Source organism: Vanessa tameamea, chromosome 12, assembly GCF_037043105.1.
Source record: "Vanessa tameamea isolate UH-Manoa-2023 chromosome 12, ilVanTame1 primary haplotype, whole genome shotgun sequence".
Classification (NCBI taxonomy): Eukaryota; Metazoa; Arthropoda; class Insecta; order Lepidoptera; family Nymphalidae; genus Vanessa; species Vanessa tameamea.
In genome coordinates this window covers 5,472,135-5,492,732 of record NC_087320.1, presented here as the reverse complement: position 1 = coordinate 5,492,732, position 20,598 = coordinate 5,472,135, and the positions used below count along the sequence as shown (strand labels likewise).

At 32.7% G+C, this 20,598-nt stretch overlaps 2 protein-coding genes across 3 annotated transcripts in view; one reads left to right on the top strand and one right to left on the bottom strand.

Annotated features, from left to right (window-relative positions):
• Positions 1–20,598, bottom strand: part of LOC113392898 (autophagy-related protein 16-1) — a 126,150-nt gene that overhangs the window by 69,769 nt on the left and 35,783 nt on the right. The gene's annotated exons all lie outside the window — the stretch shown is intronic.
• LOC113392897 (uncharacterized) overlaps positions 475–20,598 on the top strand; it is a 39,075-nt gene continuing 18,951 nt past the window's right edge. The window contains exons 1-2 of the mRNA XM_064216462.1: positions 475–686; positions 18,812–18,854. The gene's annotated coding sequence lies outside the window, so the exon portion shown is untranslated. The remainder of the gene's footprint in view (positions 687–18,811; positions 18,855–20,598) is intronic.

The following is a 20,598-nucleotide window of genomic DNA, read 5'->3' as shown; positions in this document are numbered from 1 at the left end:
GTACCCAAGGATGTCATTTATTTGCAAACCGACAAAGCGTAAATAAAAAATATCCTTAGAGATTTTAAATATCTTGTGTTATAGTAATACATTTCGACCTAGTTGACTCAAAAGTAATTTAGAGGGCCATTCAATTTGACTTAATCATACGCTTTGATAAGGGATACCTTATTTTTTTTATAATTACTATCATAAATGTTTCACAGATGGTGCTGTAGTAATAAAAATTAAACTGATAAAAGATAGTGTGAAGGTCGTTTAGGACGGGACAACTCAGGGGCAGATAGATATCGACGGCACCAGCGTCTACGATGTGGTCGCGCGGTTCGGTACGACCGCCGCGACGTCCGGCGGCCATCTCTCCCTTTCTCTCGGGTTATCGCTCTCTCTCTCCGTCCTTCGGCGGCTCGTTCCTCTTCTTCTTGCAAGGTTAAGGTTACGTCAGACTTGTTATGTTATAACCGTTGGGGCGCAGTGCGGCAAGTTCAGTGTCTCGACGAGAGTGGCCGCGACACTAGGCTCGCGACCATCTAAGCGCGCGCGCATCACGAGGACTGTAACGCACTGCCTGTGATATACGACCAGTGAAAAGTTCATGAACTGGGTGTTAAAATTGTTTGAACTAACACGTGAAGCTGACTTCTGAAAATTTAACTTTTGTCAGACTACCTTTTCAAAAAAGGTAAGTTATATTACATAAATATCAACTAAACTACAATCTGAAGTACATACTTTTGGCCAATTACGGGATTTTTCGCGGTATTATTTTCCCGCTAGAAGTAGTCCTTGGCCTGTGTTTTCCTGACTGTCCTGTTCAATAACAGGTCTATAAATATTTTATGGTGGTTGCGGTAGCTGGGTAAGGACCTTAGTCTCCCTACTACGGTACAAGATAATTAAGAGCTTATCCTGCTTTATATACATATTTATAAGAAGGAATATGAAATGAATTTCCGTTAGAAATAGATTAACAGTTGTTAATATAACAGTATATTAACCAGAAATTGGAAAGATTTTTGTTATGTTGTTTGTGTTCCGAAGAAATAATCGATATGTAAACAATTATAACATTTTGCGTCGATAATTGTGATAATTGTCCTTATAAAGATAAAATCGTTTTATTGTCCGTCGATAATTCTGAAATAATTTTATCAAACAATTTGTTTTTGGTACAGAATTGCAAGAGATAGAGGTATATACCTGATTATGATAAATAACGGTTTCAGTACATTTTTTTCTTTACTATAGAGTAAAGCAATTTAGAAAACTCGTAATTCATGCGTTGGATCATAATTGATAAATATTAAAATTTTCAAAATAACTTATAATAAATAGGCTTTATGTTAACATTAATAAAAGATTAAAAGCAGTAAATATCAAGTACGATTTAATCTATATTTTTCAAATTAAGAAAGGTAAAACCAAGTCTAATGAATGAATAGACAAGTTTTTGAGGTTCAATTTATTGAAAAATAACTGATCTTTAGACGGGATGGAACTACAATCATATAAAGATATCAGAAAACATAACAAGTGTATGTTGTACCGTTAAGGTGGGTATTGCGATGTTTTTGCGTCCCCGGCTTGTCTTCAATCGTGTGTGAGATTGACAGGCTCCAGTGCACAAGCTATACATCGCTATATTTAGACTCGCATCGTTTGATTCCATTCCGGGAAGATGTTTTTGTCGATTCTTTAAGTTTCTTCACCTTAAGGGCACGATTTATTACAAAGAAAGAACATTTATTCGTAAGGCCCTCAAATTAAAAAAGAGCAAAGTATTTGAATTCGTGCTCTTAATCCTTCGAGCATGAACATAATTTATGTTGAAATTATAAAAGCGCAGCGGCAATGTCATACAATAATTTATGAGCTTTTTTTGCAAACATAAATAAAACGTTATTTAATTTATTTACATGAAGTATAATATGAGATTAACAAATCTTTGATATTTGTGATCTTATTATTAGGTTGAACGAATAATTGAAGGAAAAATAAAAATTACATGACAAAAATAGGTGTAAAGTATCTTAAACGTTTTAATTGAATCTAACTGAACAGCAAGAAACAATGATAAGCCTGAAAAAGTATGCGTCTTAAATAAAAGACATCAACGCGTTGCACTGCGAGCATAAAATCGTAGGTGCGGCGTTGTTGCGCGTTTATCTGTAAGGGATTTAGTTATAAATAAAAGTAATTAACCATGACAAATTATTTAAAACAAAGTAACGCAACTAATATTGTTAAATACAATTTACAAAATTTTTTTTTTTCATTTTTATGCATGGTCAACGTATGTAAGATTAATTTATTAATAAATATATATTCTTATTTTATAATGTACTCGGGTTTAACCGCAACCACACTTTCTTTTATTATTTATTATGCCCGTTATGGCGACAGAGCCCTTTTGCAATAAAGTAAAAAAAAAAAGCTATGTCGCGGTCGAAGAAAAATAATAAAAAATAGATAAAAATGTCCTAAAAATTAAAAAAAAAAAATTTAACTTCAGCTTAGATTCAATGCAATGCAATAGTTATATTTTTAATGATTCGTTTTATTTGTTTAAGATAATAGGGGCAGGTTACAACTCGTAATAGAAAATAATATTGCATTTTTATACGCGGAGTAACCTTGAATGTTCCGTTACTGAGCTTCTTATTAGAAACATTCATAAGTGGAAGGAAACGGAAAATAGTAAATTTAAAAAACTTCAGTTCGTCTAACGTTATTTCAGTTTCTTATAGAAATAAGCACTAGTTATTTATAACTAGTTTCTTGTAAGATCTCAAATCACAATTGGAAGACTTTTTTTATTTTCGTGTTTTAGATTAAAATCTGAAATGCTAGGACATTTAATTTTTTTGTATATAGTTGAAATTTCTGTGTATCTCAGAAACAGCTATTTTGTTTTAATTTTTTAAGTTTTTAAATCGATCCTTTTAGCTTCAATTTGTTATTTCATGAAACCATTTGTTATTTGGTATTTATTTTACTAATAAATTATTTTTTAGATTAATCAAGAGATTTAGTAAGATAATTGGTAATTAATTAAATATTATAGATTATAAAAATAGTTTAGAATTAAAATTAGATTTTTGAGAATCTGTACCAGAAAATTAATCTAATAAATAAACATAACTTTTTTGTATCGCCTTGCTAAAAAGTCTATTAAACTTTATACAAGAATCATAGAAAACTTATACCAGAAGAAGAAGCTCGTTTCAGAGGTTTTAGAATATCATTTTATCATAAGAAGCTGCACATTTCAGCCGCTAAGACCGCTTCAACTGTTGACGTGACGTGAATTTAATGTTTTTTTCAACAAATAATATAAAAAGCAGTTGAACGGTTAGTTTTATGTATTATTATAGATATGTAACATTCTGTAGTTTTCATTAAATAAATCTCTTTATAAATAAGTGATACGGAAATAGGTTCAATTTAAACCACATCGTGGTGCATAATTTGTAGTCATTTGCTTCTGGTGAAAAGTGATTTATTTAATAGAGAGTTATTAACACATTTACTTTCATGATATTTAATAATATATTTATATTACTTTTATAATGTTCGCATAAATTGCGAATAATTATATTTAAACTAGTACTATTATTAAATATATGTACATGTTTTCGCTCGGTTGATGTGCTCGGGGTTGCAATTATGATCATGTATTATTAATAAAGTAAAAATATATATATAATTCTATAGCTATCTATATTTTTGTTTCTAATATATCAGATTTACATACTTCTGAGAAATATAATATTAGTAGTCACCCAGGCACTTTAGATATCTATCTCCTCGCATTGATTTTATACACTTTTATTGGTGGTATGTATAAATCTAGGTGCAACTGTATTTAAATGCTTTTACACAATTGCATACACAATTGATAGTAGTAAACGATTGGTCATAGTTGGTACAAACGACCTGGAATGCACGATCGGGGCCGAAGGTCAGCATTAGTACAAGCCTCCAGATAGGGCGCCCTGGCCGTAGTAAATTGAGACACAGAGATGGAATGCTGTGGAAATAAATCCGTTTATAGCTGTTATTAGTTTTGGCTTACAAGGGTGCTTTACGGTATTACAATGTGAAGATTACTCAGACAATTTTGTTCATTAGCGACACATAAGTTTACCTTAGTAGAATCACAAGAAGGTATATTTTATTTTATAAATTAAAGAAATATTATAGTAAGAAATATCATGCTTTCAAAGTTAGTGTATTTATTAATGGGATTCGATTGACCCCATTGTTGTAGCAGATTATAATTAAGAGGGTCACGTGAGAACAGTGATGCGTTCGTGAGTTCGCGCGCGCTAGTGACACGCTACTCTTCGGACTATCGAGTACAAGGAAAATCCACGTCCTTATTTATTATCGATCGTTGTAATGAAGTTTTATATTACTGTGATAATATTTAAAAGCGGTACGTCGAACTTCAGCTTTATAGACGGTTTCTTTCAATACTTGAGACAAAACGAAATACATTCAAAGAAATTCGTACTACAGATGGAAGTTTACTGTAAAACTAGTTTTTAGAATGATTTTATGATAAAAATACTAAGTTTTATTTTAATGTCATTGTCGTAGTTCTTTACATAACGAACAAAATACCGCGATCTGAAAAAAGGGAAATGACGATATTAATAATAGCATTGTTTCTCGTGGACCTACAATGGAGCTCGATGCTCTTATTTATATAGTAACGTTTAAAGGGCGGTACGAGGCGGTCGTGCGCAGGGCCAGGACGGATTCCATCAGGCTCGCTTTCCATGAAGGATTTTAATTACGCGGCGGCGAGTTGAATGACCCGTCTCGACGCTATTGGACGGATGTGTCTGAAAAGCTTTTGACAATTACATTTTTTACATCCGATGGAGAATCAATTTATAGATTGATTATATTCGGAAATTGTTAAAAAACTAGCTTTCTAAACAGTTATGTGATAATTACGTGTTGTCCTGTTTATTTCAAAATTTTTATATTGTATTAGTTGTAAAATACATTTTATTTAATATTTTCTTTTGGAGTATTTTTATATTGTATTTTATTTAGTAAATAAACAGTAAGCTAAAATCAAAATGTATGAATAAAAAATTAGACGACGTAAGTTATAAAGCGGCAAACTCAGACAGTGGTTAAGTGTTTGTCCTTCTTACGACGCACTCAACCAGTCTTAGGAATTTCAACTTGTAGTATTTCGTTCGGCAGGTGCACAAGGCACGCATAATAGCAACCTACGTAAAACTGATATCAGTTGTACTATAAACAGCAACGACGAACCAGACAAAATCAATTCAAAATTGAGAAAGTGACTTCTTAAGTACATTCTTAATCAATCTTTATAAGTCTTGCTATTTTCTTAATGTAAAAACATTTAATTTCATTCCACAAATAATTTATTTTATCTAAAATTGCTTTAAAATAAAAAGTGAATTTTATAAAAACAACAATAACAAATCTTAAAATATCGAATTGGGTCGACCGATCGTTGGCGTCCTAATCGGCGTCGGAGTACGTTGACCTCGTAGCCGTGATCGAACCATTTAAAAAAACATAAATGTTGACTGTGAGAAAATCTCTAAACTAACTAACTTTAACAAAAAGACCTACACGAGAATATACATATAACAGTAACATGTCCTAGATTTTTAAGAAAAAAAAACTATATTCGTAAAAACTTACTGATGTCCATATAAAGTAAGATGAGACTGTTATAAAACTTCTAAATAAATTGGCGAAGTTCAGGTAACGGCGGGTGTTGGTGACTCATCAATGACACACTAAAGTACTATTCCGAACTAAGTCAATAATATATTCCATCACTAAATTTGGATATACCATAAATGAGGTGTGCATTAGAGATATTTTTTGAGGGACCAAACATTTGTAGTTGTTATTATTACCTACTCGTTTACCAAATATACGTTTATATATGTAATATGAAAATCATAGAAACTATTTTGTTTATAGTACTGTAAAATCCATACTTTATACTATAGGCGATTTCTTTTATATATCCATATATATATAAAATAAATGGCCTATTTGAGAAATGGCACAAAGAATCAATATAATAATTTATCACAAACAAATAAAATATTTACAACTTCGTTATAAATTATAACATTACATGGTCTTTATAATTAATTAATAGCTAAACATCTAATATAAAATGAGATGTGAAACTATTACAGAAATCTTGACTATAGCTCATAAACTTCAAATGTAGGGCGAAGAAAGTAAAAAAACAATCGGAATAAATAGCGTGTAACAAAGGACGTTCATAAATTGAATGGTAACCTGTTACCGAGACAAATTACGATTAAAATACCTGCTAGTCCGCACCAAATAGTGCAAAATCACGTACAATTGCTCGGTATCATTTACAAAAGGCGTGCGATAAAATCCATGAAATTAGTGGCATATTGTTATCTTTGCCCCAGATAACGCAGACTGAACTGAATTATATTTGCAAAGGCCTGTATTATGTCGTAAATCTGAAAGCCGTGTGAGCTTAAATGGGGAACGAGGGTTTAGAGCGCTTTATGGCGCATGATAGGTTGCTAGTGAAGCGGGCGGAATATTCTCAAATTGATTGCGAGCGATACACAAGAATCGTCTAATAAAATCGGTAATGGAACGGTATCGGTGGCGTGCGTCGCATAACGGCCCGGTTGTGAGTTCGCTCCCACGGCTGACGCATTATGCAACCTGTGTGCAGGCGTCAACGAGCACAATGCAATCTATTGATGGCGTTGATCGCGGTCGCGATCGCATTCCCGGCGAAAAACTACCTGCACCGTAAGTGAAAACAGATGATCTCTAACGATCTATTGATATGCCGCGGTGTCACGACTTCTTAATGTTAATTACCCTCATATCTATAATGTAAATAATTAAACTCTTATCATTTATATCGTTTTGTGGGAACAAAATATTTTTATAGTGCATAAATTAATGTAGTAGTTTTATGATTAAATTGATTCCTTTTATGGAAGTAAATTTATAAAGGTGAAAATGAAAAGTACTGCACGAGTGAGATAGTCAATAACCGGGTAATTAAGTTAATTAGACGTTGCAGTTCATTGAATAGGTAATTGATTTTCTAGTTACAGCAATGACAACTATTCCTGAAGCTGAGGTAATTACGAGATTCGAGACCTTCTTTAAAATAAATAACAGAAAAGGGGAATTTAATTATTTTAATTTTAATGTATACATACTTAATGCATTCTCGCATTTAAAGTTATTATTAATGTTACAGTTGCATAAAGAAGAAACTGTTTTTTCGGCATGGAAGTAAATAAAAAAAAAAAAAGAAATGGTAAAAAGCATATCTAAATTAAATAGGCGTTGACTTTAATTTTTTTTTAATTCTATTATTTTGGTAAAGATCGTAGGCGTAGGGTTATTGCACGTTCAGTAGCGGAATTTGGTTGCGGCAGCGCGTGACCGCAGCCTGAAACGCACGATCCGTGAATTAGTCAAGAGCTTCTTATGTACCCGTAAGATTACTTGCGGTGAAACTAACAACTTTACACTTCACACTTCAATTACTTGGCAGTCAGCATGTGACCTAAATAAGCAGAGAGGCTATTTGGTGTGGTATGAAGGTGGAATGTCATTTGCAGAGTACCCGCTATTTCATTGTAATGTACATATGTAATCTATATGGCCGGTATGTTTTTTTTTTACTGAATAAATATAAAGAGTAGCTGTTGTCGATATGACAATGTAAATAGCACTATCGTCGACTAGCATAGCTGTAGAGGCTACTTGCAGACGTCGCTAATGCCTCTTTAGTTTATCTCTACAGTAAATTCAACATACACCGTGCGATTTTATCATTCCTTTTAAGTCTTAACAAATGTTATTATAGATATTTTTAGATTAAACGTACCATCTTAATGTAGTTACCGTCGTAAAGTAAAGTTAGTGCTGTTGATAATCTGATATGTATTAGTCGGAGTTTAAAATTTATGACAAATGCCTTTTAATATAACTTAACTGCGATTTGAAATTATTTTTTACACTTTTTTCTAAAACGAATTTACGGGGCTATATATTGATATTGTATAAGTATAAATACATATCGTACTGAATATTTCAGAACTCGATGAATAAACATTGAAAATAATGTAAGTCTTATCATCATACATTGTATCATTTCTGTTGTAAAATGGAACTAGCTGATAATCACTAGAATTACATGAACTTATTGAACCAGTTAAATGTTTTGAGCCTGCAGGCTAAGAATATAGGAAGTCTTGAGCATTTTCAACAAATATTGAATGCTTACAACGGCTACGAGCCGCCCTCGAGGCTATTACTGTGCTAACGAGAAAGTGTAAGATCGAATAATTTGTAGAATGGTTTTAGAGGCCTCACACGTACAAAATTGCTAGTTTCTTCGAAACATTAAGTGTATATTTATTCTTTAAGCTTTACAAAAACTTCGCTCACTTGATGTTATTTAAATATAATCAATACAATAATTAAAAAATTGAACTCAACATGATTATTGAGCAGATTGAAAGCATTAAATCAACGTAACGGTTCAATAAAATAATTATATATTTATCTTGTCAGAACGTACGAACAAGTCTATCATTAATTTCGATTAATATATTTGTTTTTGTTGAAGCAAATATAGTGAAACGTTTATTACACGATAATAAATGGAAATGATCTCAGGAAACAATAATGATCATTTAATGAAGTGATCTTGGTTTTGTCTCGTTTGGTTCAACAGACATTACCTAATGGTATCTCTTATCACTAATGAGAGTTGCATTCGAATAATGTCGCTTCGTCCAATCCTCAAAGGTCATCAAGGCCAGAAGCTTACTCCTTCTGCCGATGCTTATCTACTACGGATATTCGCAATCGGGCGTGACTATTAAATGCTGCTGAGCATTGTTATTGTTCAATGGTCATTAAAAATGCTGATTTATAGAAAATTTTATAAAGATAACAATCTGATCAATAATCTTTTAAAGAAGGTAAACATTTAAATTAACAGTTAGATTACAGATTTATAAATAAAATGCAATGTTGTGTTTCGATCTAACATAGTATTGATGTGAACTAAATGTCTAAGATATAGCGCTGGGAGGTGTCAACGGGTCGCAGGCAGGGCCTATTTATCTAATCGGGCGTCGCCTCGTCGTCGGTGGGCGGCGATCGGGATAACGCCAGCGCCGCGCCCACACGCCAATTATGTGGGAAGAAGTTACGATTTTACGCGCGATACTGCCACTAAACCAAACGGACTTACCCAATGTCCTATCGCAAGGGTAGATTGAAAAACTATTAGCGCAGCATTAAAATCAATGGATTAGGATAACGGCGACTGCTTCCATAATCAGATTCCGTCCAGGCAACAATTAATAATCATTATACAATGTTTATTATTTTATAATTAATTTAATTTTAAATAAACAAATAAGGTATGAAGTGTGCCACAGCATAATAATTTAACATAAAAGCGGTATAATGGCAGGCGACTTGTCTAACTCAGTCACCTCATCGATCGAATGGAGTCAGCGGCCGCAAAGGTAATTACTAAACATGGTTCACATACAAACAGGAACACGTCCACATAAGGAATAGGCTATCGTTTCTTGCAATTCTAGGAAGGATATTGTAATTACGTAACACTAACACAAACCTCCGAGGGTTATGAATGGATGGAATGTGGTATAATATTTATTTTGTTAATGTTTTATTAAATATAAATTCACTTAATTATTTTATTTTAGAATCCAAAATAAAATTTATAGATGTTTCAGTTTTATCGTTATATTTATATATGTTTACATTACTTAAATTAAGCTTACCACATGGATAAGGTCAGTTGGTTTTAGAATTATACATTTACAGCATTAGATCATTAAATTTAACATATTTAAAACAACGATCATGTATCATCGATTACAAAATATATACATATTTCCCTATGATCGTAGAAAAGTGAATTAGTTATTACAGTCATTGAGAGCCAATTCCGTGTCGACGATAAAAATAAGGTGGCCATCGAAGGTGTAATCACAAGACAATAATCATTGAATTTCCCTTCTCAATGTTCGCCGCGTCTTTTCTATTCGCCTTCACTATGACGCATAGCTATCCCTCGCTACATCTGTTTTATCGACTGTTAATAAGTTCTTATTAATAATTCAAATTATAATTATTTTAATTCATTGATAGTTAATTACCACAATAGCATCACGTCACGAAATTCAATTCATTGTGTTTGCTTATTTATAATTACTTATGAGCTGACACGGATTTGTAAACATTTATGTGCAATATTACATAAACAAAATAAATTATTTCACCTGCGATAAGTTTTTACGAGAATAAATTGAAGAATATTGTATTCATTTTGTCTTGTGTTCAAGTTACATTAGATACCATTGAAAAGTGCGAGAATAATGACAAAAGGGCGGATCGGAGTTATTATAGTAATGTAAGGTTGTTTCGCGTTCATTCGCAGGCGTTGTAGCTTTCTTCTTCGTTAAAGAAAACAAAAAGTAGAAAAAATAACCAGCTCGCCACAAACTCTATTAGATTTTCATTCTTACTTTTTGCAGAGGTTGTCGTCGTCTAACTCGATCTTCATGCGGACGTGAGAAAATTGTTAATCTTATTTTATATTACCTCGCGATATGATAAACTTCACTAATAAATAACTGTTCCTATTTCGTGTTTAGTACACAACGAATGAAAGAATAAGACGCGACGATAATGTTAAAATATTTGTTTGCGTTGTTCGTATAAATAATTACATACAGCTCGTATCCACTGTTGATGTAGAAAGGAAGAGTGCGTATATCGTTCTCCTTGTAGTCAGTAACACAAACGGAGAAAGCAGCTGACATAACTCGAAAGGGAACTTCAAATCCACACGATGTAAAAATCTCCTGTATAAATTATACACGTTCAATCTCTAAATGCCATCCTTTCTTTTTGCCCCGAGGACAGGGTCTCAGGAACTCGTTTAAGAGAACTTTCCTCATATTGACGTTCAAGTTTTTTACTCTTGTAAAAGGGCAAGGTGGTAGAATTCATACCGGTGCGTGTATTTAACGTTGTAATTATAAAGTACGCTCATCACCCCAATCATACTAATCCGATGCGCGCCTGCGGCATAATCTGATTTCCCGTTCTCGATTGTTATAAACCTTTCTTTATTTTGCGAGGCTGTTCTATAGGTAAATATCGTTATAACGGGGTTTAATGGACCCGACTATTTGCATGCTATGCTCATTGCAGCAATTGTGTAGGGCGTAAGTATTTAAATTTATTTAAGATAAAACCGTAACCATTAACAGGCGATAAATAATAGATATTGTGGATTCGCGGGCTTCTCGTTAGTTTTAATGCATTATTATGTAATTTGTATTAGTTTTTTGTGAATATATACCTACACTATAAAAAATAATAGGCGTCGTCATATCCACTTATCTAATAACATTTTTGAAAATATAATAAAATGACATATATATTTTACTGATGTTACTACTGCATCTACAGAAATGATAAGAGAACATTGACCTGTAAGAAGGAACTTTTACTCGCGTTTTAAATATGCAAGGTTAGAAAGTGGGACCATGAAATGCGTCAGATAGTAAAATGACTGGAGAATCGCGTGTCAACGAGACTTGAACATTATCATTCCACGTACGATGTAAAACCACTTATTCGGTTCGGTGTGACCGTTATCCGGCGCACGCACGCTGCTTGCATCAATGACATATTTTTCCTCGGCGAAACTCCACGCACATTTGCCATTCAAGGTTAACCCGGTCAGTATAGCTCATTGTTTACATTAGTGTCGCGCAGTAAACCACTGTCTAGGATCAATAAACTTGCAAATGCATATTGTTTTCGAGATATGTCACAAAATATCTTTAGTTGTAGATGAAAATATTCTAAACGTCTTTCATAAAATATATGATTTATATTTCATTTAGTCTACTATCCATTGTAACGAAGTGCCCTTAAATAGTATTATCTAATTCCAAATAATCGCCTTTGTCTGTCATTAATCGGGTCATAAATGTCATATTCGTATGTTTACGATTATAATATGCATAGATATTCAATTGAAGATATTGAATCGATATTTAGGGCGTGGGTTAGTATATCATCGTGGTTGTTATTTGGGATCATGATAGTAACATGCGTGTATATAACACGTTTGGCCCACGGCTGCAACTGTTACATCAATAAACGAACCGAGACCATTAATTGGAAATGCATCCAATAATTGAATCCCACGCTTTCGTCTATTTACAGTCTCGCATTTAACTTTAAAGCAAGACACGTGATTACCAATAAAACTTGATTACTATTCCAAATTCAATTTTATCGATTCATTTTAATAATCGAATATTTTTAACTGAGCGCTAAAATAAATTGTTCAAATTTAGAGTTAGTTTGTGGTCAAGTTCGTTTTTATGAAACGATGAATGTTTATATATGTATGTCAAATGGTTTTAGTACTAAATAATTGTATATCAGTAAATCAGGACACTATAAATGGAAAATGGTTACTCATTAATGTGGAAAGTATACTGCGTCCGCGAGGTCAGTCGCAGCACATGTGTTGGCAAACCTGTCCATTCCGTCTCATCTGACTGTACCACACAAGTATTCTTGAACTGGTTTAACTTCAACAGGCTCTATAATTAATCGCTTCACTTGGTTAATGACACTCTTAATAAATGTTTTACTAAAAATGTATATGGAATTAATAAATAAATTACGGGTTAATGTTTACTTTCAGGTAGGTATATAAAGCCTATATCTATAAAATATTTTATATGTTTACTAATTATAGGTTCGGAAATTAGTTGGTATAAAATTTTAAAGCTTCTCGGCTTTCGAGTAATGTTTATTACTTTACCATAGTAGTGTGCACATTAAAATACAAAGCACTTTAGATTATGTACGACTTAAATATATTGCGGAAGAAGATTACAATGAACGGTAGTAAAATATAGAAACGCATATGCAAATAGCCGGTCAGATTTTTGAATTTAGTACTGTATACCTAATATAGTGACCATTTAGTGTTCTCAATACGAGCAGCCGTCATGCCATCCGTACATTTTAACGAGAGCGCGATTCTCCGCACCGATAGCGACAGCCTAATGAAAACCCCTCTGAATAATGCATTAATACCAGCGTTAAATCGTGAGTACCTACAATCGACGTAACGACTAGAAAATACTAGATGCAAATTTAAGTCAACACCAACGCCGATAGGCTTCCGCGAGCAATTCTAGAAATTCAACCGACTACATTGAGTTAAATATAGCTAATCGTTTATCCATAGTGTTCTCGGTGGTGCAAATAAATTTAGACGTTTAAGATGAATGTTGCATAAAGTAAGGTTCTATGCTATTTAGATTTTAATATATCAATTAAAAAATGAAAATAAATATTCATCTTGATTAATTTTAATATTTCGATATTTGCCAAGCGGTTAGCAGTGGCCATGAATTGATTTGCAATCTAAAGATAGTTCAGAATCAGTTGACGAAATATGAAAAATGGATAGTGATAGTGTCCCAAAACAATCTTCAGATTGCCAAGCCAGATGGATGGCCAATATAATATCGTGCCCCGGCTCACGCTACGACCTCTGCTCACCTTCTCTATTGAAATGTCAGTGCTTGGACCACTGACGAGACAATCGTAAAATACAATGTTAAGGTCACATCATGACTTCAATAAACAACTCCTAACATGGGAAACGTGAAGTCGTCGACGTCGTCTCAAGCAAAACGTCCCAAAAGTGTGTCAAACTTGTATCCAGTTGAAGGAAATACGTGTTAGCTGATTTTATGTTGCAAGTAAACATGTCGTTTCCGAGAAGTTTTGTAGTTCGTGGTTGAATGCTCAGCGTAAAATTAAAATAAATATTAAATCGAGTATATATCGCTTACAAACATCACAACCATGTTTTTATTGCCATTTAATATTATAAAATAAACGTTTAGTAGGTAGTTACATGTATTAGAAGATATAGTAAATAGTAGCCTAGCCGTTAGAAGCTCACCGTTCCCGCGTTCCACATATGGTGAAGAAACGTATGTCTTAGTCTTCGTCATAAACTCTGGATAACCCTAACTTATTCCTTGATCCGCGTGACATTAAACTGTTATTGAATTATAATGAATAATGTAGTAGTTGAATCTGAAATATAATGTTGTATTAGATACACCTTTCTTCTCAATAGCTTTTACAGCTAGCTTATATTATTGATAGCTATTAATAACGATTAATGAAAACATTATTTAACATGCATTCACAATTTTCCTTTGCCTGACGTTAAAATTACTGTTACAAATAAAAGAGTGGATGTTCAGCATCCCAGAATAATTTATCATAGCAATTTGTATGTCAACAGGACACGAGGCGAGTCGTCGAGCCAACATAGCGGGGTTTTACTTTCTTGTAGTGGCCTTAAGAAACTAGTTAAGAGAAAGTAGGATTACTATCGTACTAGTATTTATCGTTATATAACATTAAACTGAATTCCCTTATAAAGGTTATTCAATTTTATTTTTTAACAATACTCAAATAACGATTAGGGAGGTTGTCAAAAAAAAAAAGAAAAACAAAACGAATACATTTGATACATTATATTTCAAACACTAACAAGACTTTTGTATATTGAACAAATTTTCACCTCAAAAGTATTCAATTAGAACGACATTATCGTGCGTATCCACCTGCCCACGTGTGTAGAAAATGGGCACCTACTCATAAATATTTATATAGACCACAATGCCGTCATTGTATGCTTCCATATTCATAGAGAATTATAATGGCTGTCACAGTAAGATCCCGAACAAGAGCCGAAACGGCTCGCGTTAAAGATAATAAAAGATTCTGTAAAGAGTTTCACTTAGCAACCGCCACGGCAAATATTTCCAATGGCGATGACACAGAATGGCGCGTCGTCTCAGCAGAATCAGTAATGGTAATTTAAATGTATGAATACTGTATTCAAACATTTACTTTCTTGTGAGAAATTGAAGTCTGTTGAAATAGCCTTATTACTTTATAGTTTTCTGTTACTGAATCGTTTTGATTTTGTTTGTGACGGTCTCAGCGTATGAAACAATTGTACCGGAAATTGTGGTGAAGAGCGGGTTATGTGGTCGTCGATGGCGACAAGCATTTCCCGTTGTGGCGGGGGTTCGTGTTTGTATTGTAGCGGTATTCAAACTAAGGTGGTTACTGTGTTTCTGGACGTAATTGTGGTCAGTGACAATTCTTATTGAAATTTTAATTTAGCTTCAGCTAGCCAAATCTATTTTTACTCACGTAATTGGATTGAAATCCGTAAAAAACATTAGAATCGTGGAAATTTGTAGTCGAAAAAAAAAAGAAAGAAAACTAGCTGTATCAACGTTCTTATATTATATTTTTTGAATCTTATTGTCTTTATAATTAAGTTTACGAAATCTAAATTTATTGGTTACAAATTTATTGTAACGTGAAGCTCTAAGGAATTTTTATTAGAGTTTTTTTGAAGACTTTAATATATTTATCACGAGTATATTCCTGAATCTCGCTGTCTTGAATTCTAGACAGGAACAAGTTGATAGACAATAATCTTAAAAGTTTTATTTAGGACCTTTGTTTAAATTTTTTATCTAATAATATTGTTTTCTACAAAACATGTGGTCAACAAAAGTCAATTAAATTATATCTCTCCCTGCTAACAGGTTTTAGAGAAATTCTTTTTCATATAACGATTTAGTTTCAAGCAGATTTAAAACGACAAAGCTGCAGTCTCAATTGAAATGTCATAAAAAAGATAATACAGGACACAATACTTCAGCTTTCTTTTCTCGGTTGGTATAGGTGGGATATGGACCATGGTTTATTTCTCTATTGTTTAGAACGTGCTTTGCATGATCATTTTCATAGTTTGCAAGTTGTAAAGGCAACGGACAAGCTCCTAAGTTATTGTCACTCTCAACAAGTCGACTAGGGTAACATGGATGTATAATATCGATGACGAGACAATGATAAAATGGAACCGTGTGGGAGCGACATTGCTTTAAAGGTGTTCTTGAAGCTACTCCAACTATCGTACACATCGGTTAGTTATTTTACAAGAAAAATAAATATTTTATATTTACATCGTGGCATCTGAGGATTAATATTCTTAAAGTAACATTAATATAATATCTTTAGTTTAAATAAATATTGCTAGCTTACAAAACATGGTTTTCGACAAGCGAGCTTAACGTTGTTTATTTAGGCACATTACTCCAAATGAGTCAATATTTATAAGTCGTCGACCTGTACGCTTTGTACTTAGGCCTACGGAATTACGAAACGAAATAACATCCCAACTTTAAATTATCTGTTCAATTAAGTACGTAAATATATATACACATATATATTCAAGGATATGTTGAACGAGTGAAATTACATAGATCTGATAGCGTCGATGTAAAGTTACGAATCATGCCTAAGCACGCATGTTTTAGTTCAGATGCCGTTATCTTATGCGAATTTACAGCCCGAGATTAAACTGCTCTAAAACACTGCTAACATCGGAAGAGCCGATGAGAGGCGTCTTCGGTAATGGCTTCTTAACGTAATGGCGATAAAAACACTTCCTCGTATTGCTCACGTGAGAATATTGCCCGGCATCGTCGTGACATTGACGGATGGGGTGCGGGCGGCGTGACCGCGCTCACAAGTGCTGGTACACTTGTCGAGCTTGCGCAGATCCTAACACAGGACGCATCATTCTTGGCCCTTCTAGGTAAGCGTCGCAATCACGTGTCAACCACACAGGACATTGAAAACCTGCCGCTATCCGGTATATAAAATCACGTTGAATAAACCTTTTATTTTAAGTGAAGTTGAAAAAAAAAACAGAAATTTTGTAATTGTATTTTATAATAACATATTTAATTATATATTTATTTGGTTTTTATAACCAGTAAAAATAAAATAAAGAATCCCTAAAAATTTGTGAAACTATTTATTATTATTATTATAAAGAAAAGAATTATCTTTAATGTTTAATTTTCGACGTAGATTGATGTTGAGATTGATTCAGTATGTGTACATGGCTTTACTAACCATTCAATAAATCAAGCTGTGGGATTGTGATACGACGGCAATGAAGTCGTTTCATGTAGTCTGATTAATGAAACTGATTACAAAAATTAAGTTGTGTAGATAAGCGTTACTTTTAATTAAAATACGTTTTGTTAATAATGTACAAGTAAACTTTTTTTCCACTTTTAATTGGAAGCAATATAACTTCATACTTTTAAAGACGCCTTAATTATACCTTTGTATATTTCTATTACATGTTAACAATAAGGAGGCATTTATATGCATCTATTATAACAGGAGAAGCGAGGTATCTCTGTAGATAGAACACGTGGTATTTGACCGAATCACCAAACACGCAAACACCACTGAGCTATTATGTGCTTACTTTGTGTTTATAATTCAGTTCATACTTGGAGGTGAAAGAAACAATCGTGACAAAACCTGAATGTGTCGGATGAAATTCTTCCACCTGTGTTCCCCACGCAGCCTGGTTACGGTTAAAACCTACTCTTATACACACAGCGATATTTTAATTATAATTAGCATAATAGAAGGAACTACTTTTTTTTTCAATTTTAAATTATAGCAATACATCCTTCTGAATGCAAAAGACAAATCAGTCGTAACGGAACGAATTAGGTAATCTTAAATTATTTTGCCTTTCTAAAACTTCTTAATTCAGGTGTCGTACGAAGAGAGCCGTTGGAATGATACAGTTAAATGTAAATCAGACAATTCTTTTCACACGAATCTTTTAGTCTGAGAATACTAAATTCCTTTAAAGAGCTTTTGTTATAACGTAACTTACAGCATGGATCTTATATATCTTTCTACAGTATAAAAAATGGGAATAAAGATCAAAATATAATTTATTCAAGCACTTTAGAATCATCACTGAAAAAGATTAAAATGAATTTATACTTACCACCATTTCGGAATGATGATTCTACCGGCAAGAAAAACATTATTTACACTATTCCAACAATTAAATGACATATGTATGTTAATTAAATACAATTAAATTTACTTAAATTGATTAGAATTGCTTAATTATTCATGAATGCAACATGTCTAGCAGTTCTGGAACGCGTAACTTCGATCGGTCTCGTTGAATATGATTACACCGTTATGTCACTACAAAATATATACCATTATTTTAATATATCTCATTTTTCTAAATTTTAACCTATTTTATGCACGACGACAATGATGTGCAACGAACAGTTTTTCGATAAATAGCTTGATATTTTTTAACGTAGCTAATGATCAATTTACAATTTTAATATATATATAGAAAAATAGTCGTATAACATTTCTCTTTATAACCAGATGGTTCGTTCTAGTGTCTGATCCTAAATATTATTACACTATTACACGTAATGATGATCGCACGTCTGAGTGCATTTCTGTTACATTTCAACAACTTATGCAAGACCCGTGCGGAGATCGTGCTCATCCACCATAAAAATCATCAACATGCAAATATATTTGTATTCTTAAATCACGTAACGTAATAGGAATATTAAAAACATGTATAAATCAAATCTCTCTAAGCATTACCGGGTAATGTGTTAGTGTTCTATATTAAAAACCATAAATTGTGGGATTTCAGTGACGCCAACATTTTTATTTTTAATTGTTCTATATTACATAAGTATTATAATTAATATGTTTTTTCTTTGTTCACCAGGACTGTCAGCAGCAGTTAGCGGATAGTGATTGCTAAAGTTGAGGTCAGTAACCTATGCTATAACATTCCGATCGGAATTTGTAAACTTAAGAAATTACATGTCATTCTGTTTTATTATGTGCCGAGGAAGCACTTAAAAGTTCTGATAGATACGTCAGTATATCATTGTATCATTTATTTAAGTTAAAATTAGTCTCGTTAAAAAAGGTAATATTAGAGCTTATTCCGTTGTATCCGTCATTAAATATTATGTTAAGATTAGTATTACAGTTATAATGTATAAAATCACCTCTTACAGTAAAGTACTCTAATAATAATATAACAGTGTCAAATTATCTCAAATGACTCAAAAGAATAATGACCTTAAAGTCAACGAAGTGTAAACATAAGAGATAGATACAGTTAGATTTTCTGGTAGTGCGTACGAAGTGACTCGCAACTCCCAAAAATATGTTAGAGAATGTATGTATATGGAGCTGCTCTATTATTAACGCTTCGATTATATAAATTGATTTATAGAGACGTATGCGGTTAAAATTTTATAAGTCATTAAAATTTTCGTAAGTTATATAATTGCTCAAAATTTATCGGTATATGGTTCATTTAAAATAAAATATCGGTAGTAATAAAATATATATAAATAGTTATTGGTTTATAACATTTTGGTTAAACGCTCGACGTTAAGACATTAGAAAAGAAAACTTAACAACTTTGGGTAACAGTTGCCGATATTTTTTATCGCAAAGATTAAAAAAGTCGATCTGTAACAAATTGCTTAACAATAAACTTATTTCGAATATAAAACAAGAGCCGTAAATAAACGAATTCGCAGAACTAACAGGTGGGTGGGAAACTTGAAAAGAAACAACAATCGGAACTCCTTAAAAGTAAAAAAAAAAGTTAAATAAATATTGTCGGTCTGTGGTTACCAAAATCAAAAACTGGTTTAAACGTCATCCTGTTACTTTTTACCGTTCCATGACATGCGACCTACTTTATTTAAAATATCGAACGCATCAATGCCGTATTAACATTAATTAAGTAACTCTTTGCCATATGAGCGCATACGATTCCGCGGATAAAAATTGCAAGGAGCATCCGTTGAATGTGAGAAGGCGATTCTATTCAAGTGTCATTTATAAAAATGCTATCGCTATCACCTGTAGGGAATAATTTTTTTTTTAAAACTATTTTTACGTAATTTTATAGTCATAAAGGTTTATGTGCATATGATATATTTTCTTACTTCAATTTGTGGAGTCGTATAAAATTTTATCACGGATGATCAATGTGTTAGTTATCATAGGTGTTTATTGCTTGTGCGGTACATGCTAATTTACAGAAGTAGAAAGTAAATAAACAAAATATTAGTGCATGTAAAAGATAAACTGTAAATACAATTTAGATATCGAGTACATTGTAATATAATAGATACTTGTAGAATAAATAATATCTATTAAATTGAATATTACGATCTAAATAAACACTATGTCATTTAGGTACATATCGTTAACTATGTAGATACTGTGAAGCCTATTTGAATATACGAAAGTAGGCAATAGGATTAGATAGCAATTGGCTTCAGGCTAGAGCTCAATAAGACATTTCTCGTTATACAAACAGGTGTGCATAGACAGGATCTAGATGGCTTAGGTATGGAGATTGCCAATGCATTCAATCATTCAGCATATTGTTTCCTGATTGCACTGTACTGACCAAGCAACGATTTTCATCTAAATAGAATTTATGTTAATTCTGTGACCGTTAAGAATAGACTACATCTACGA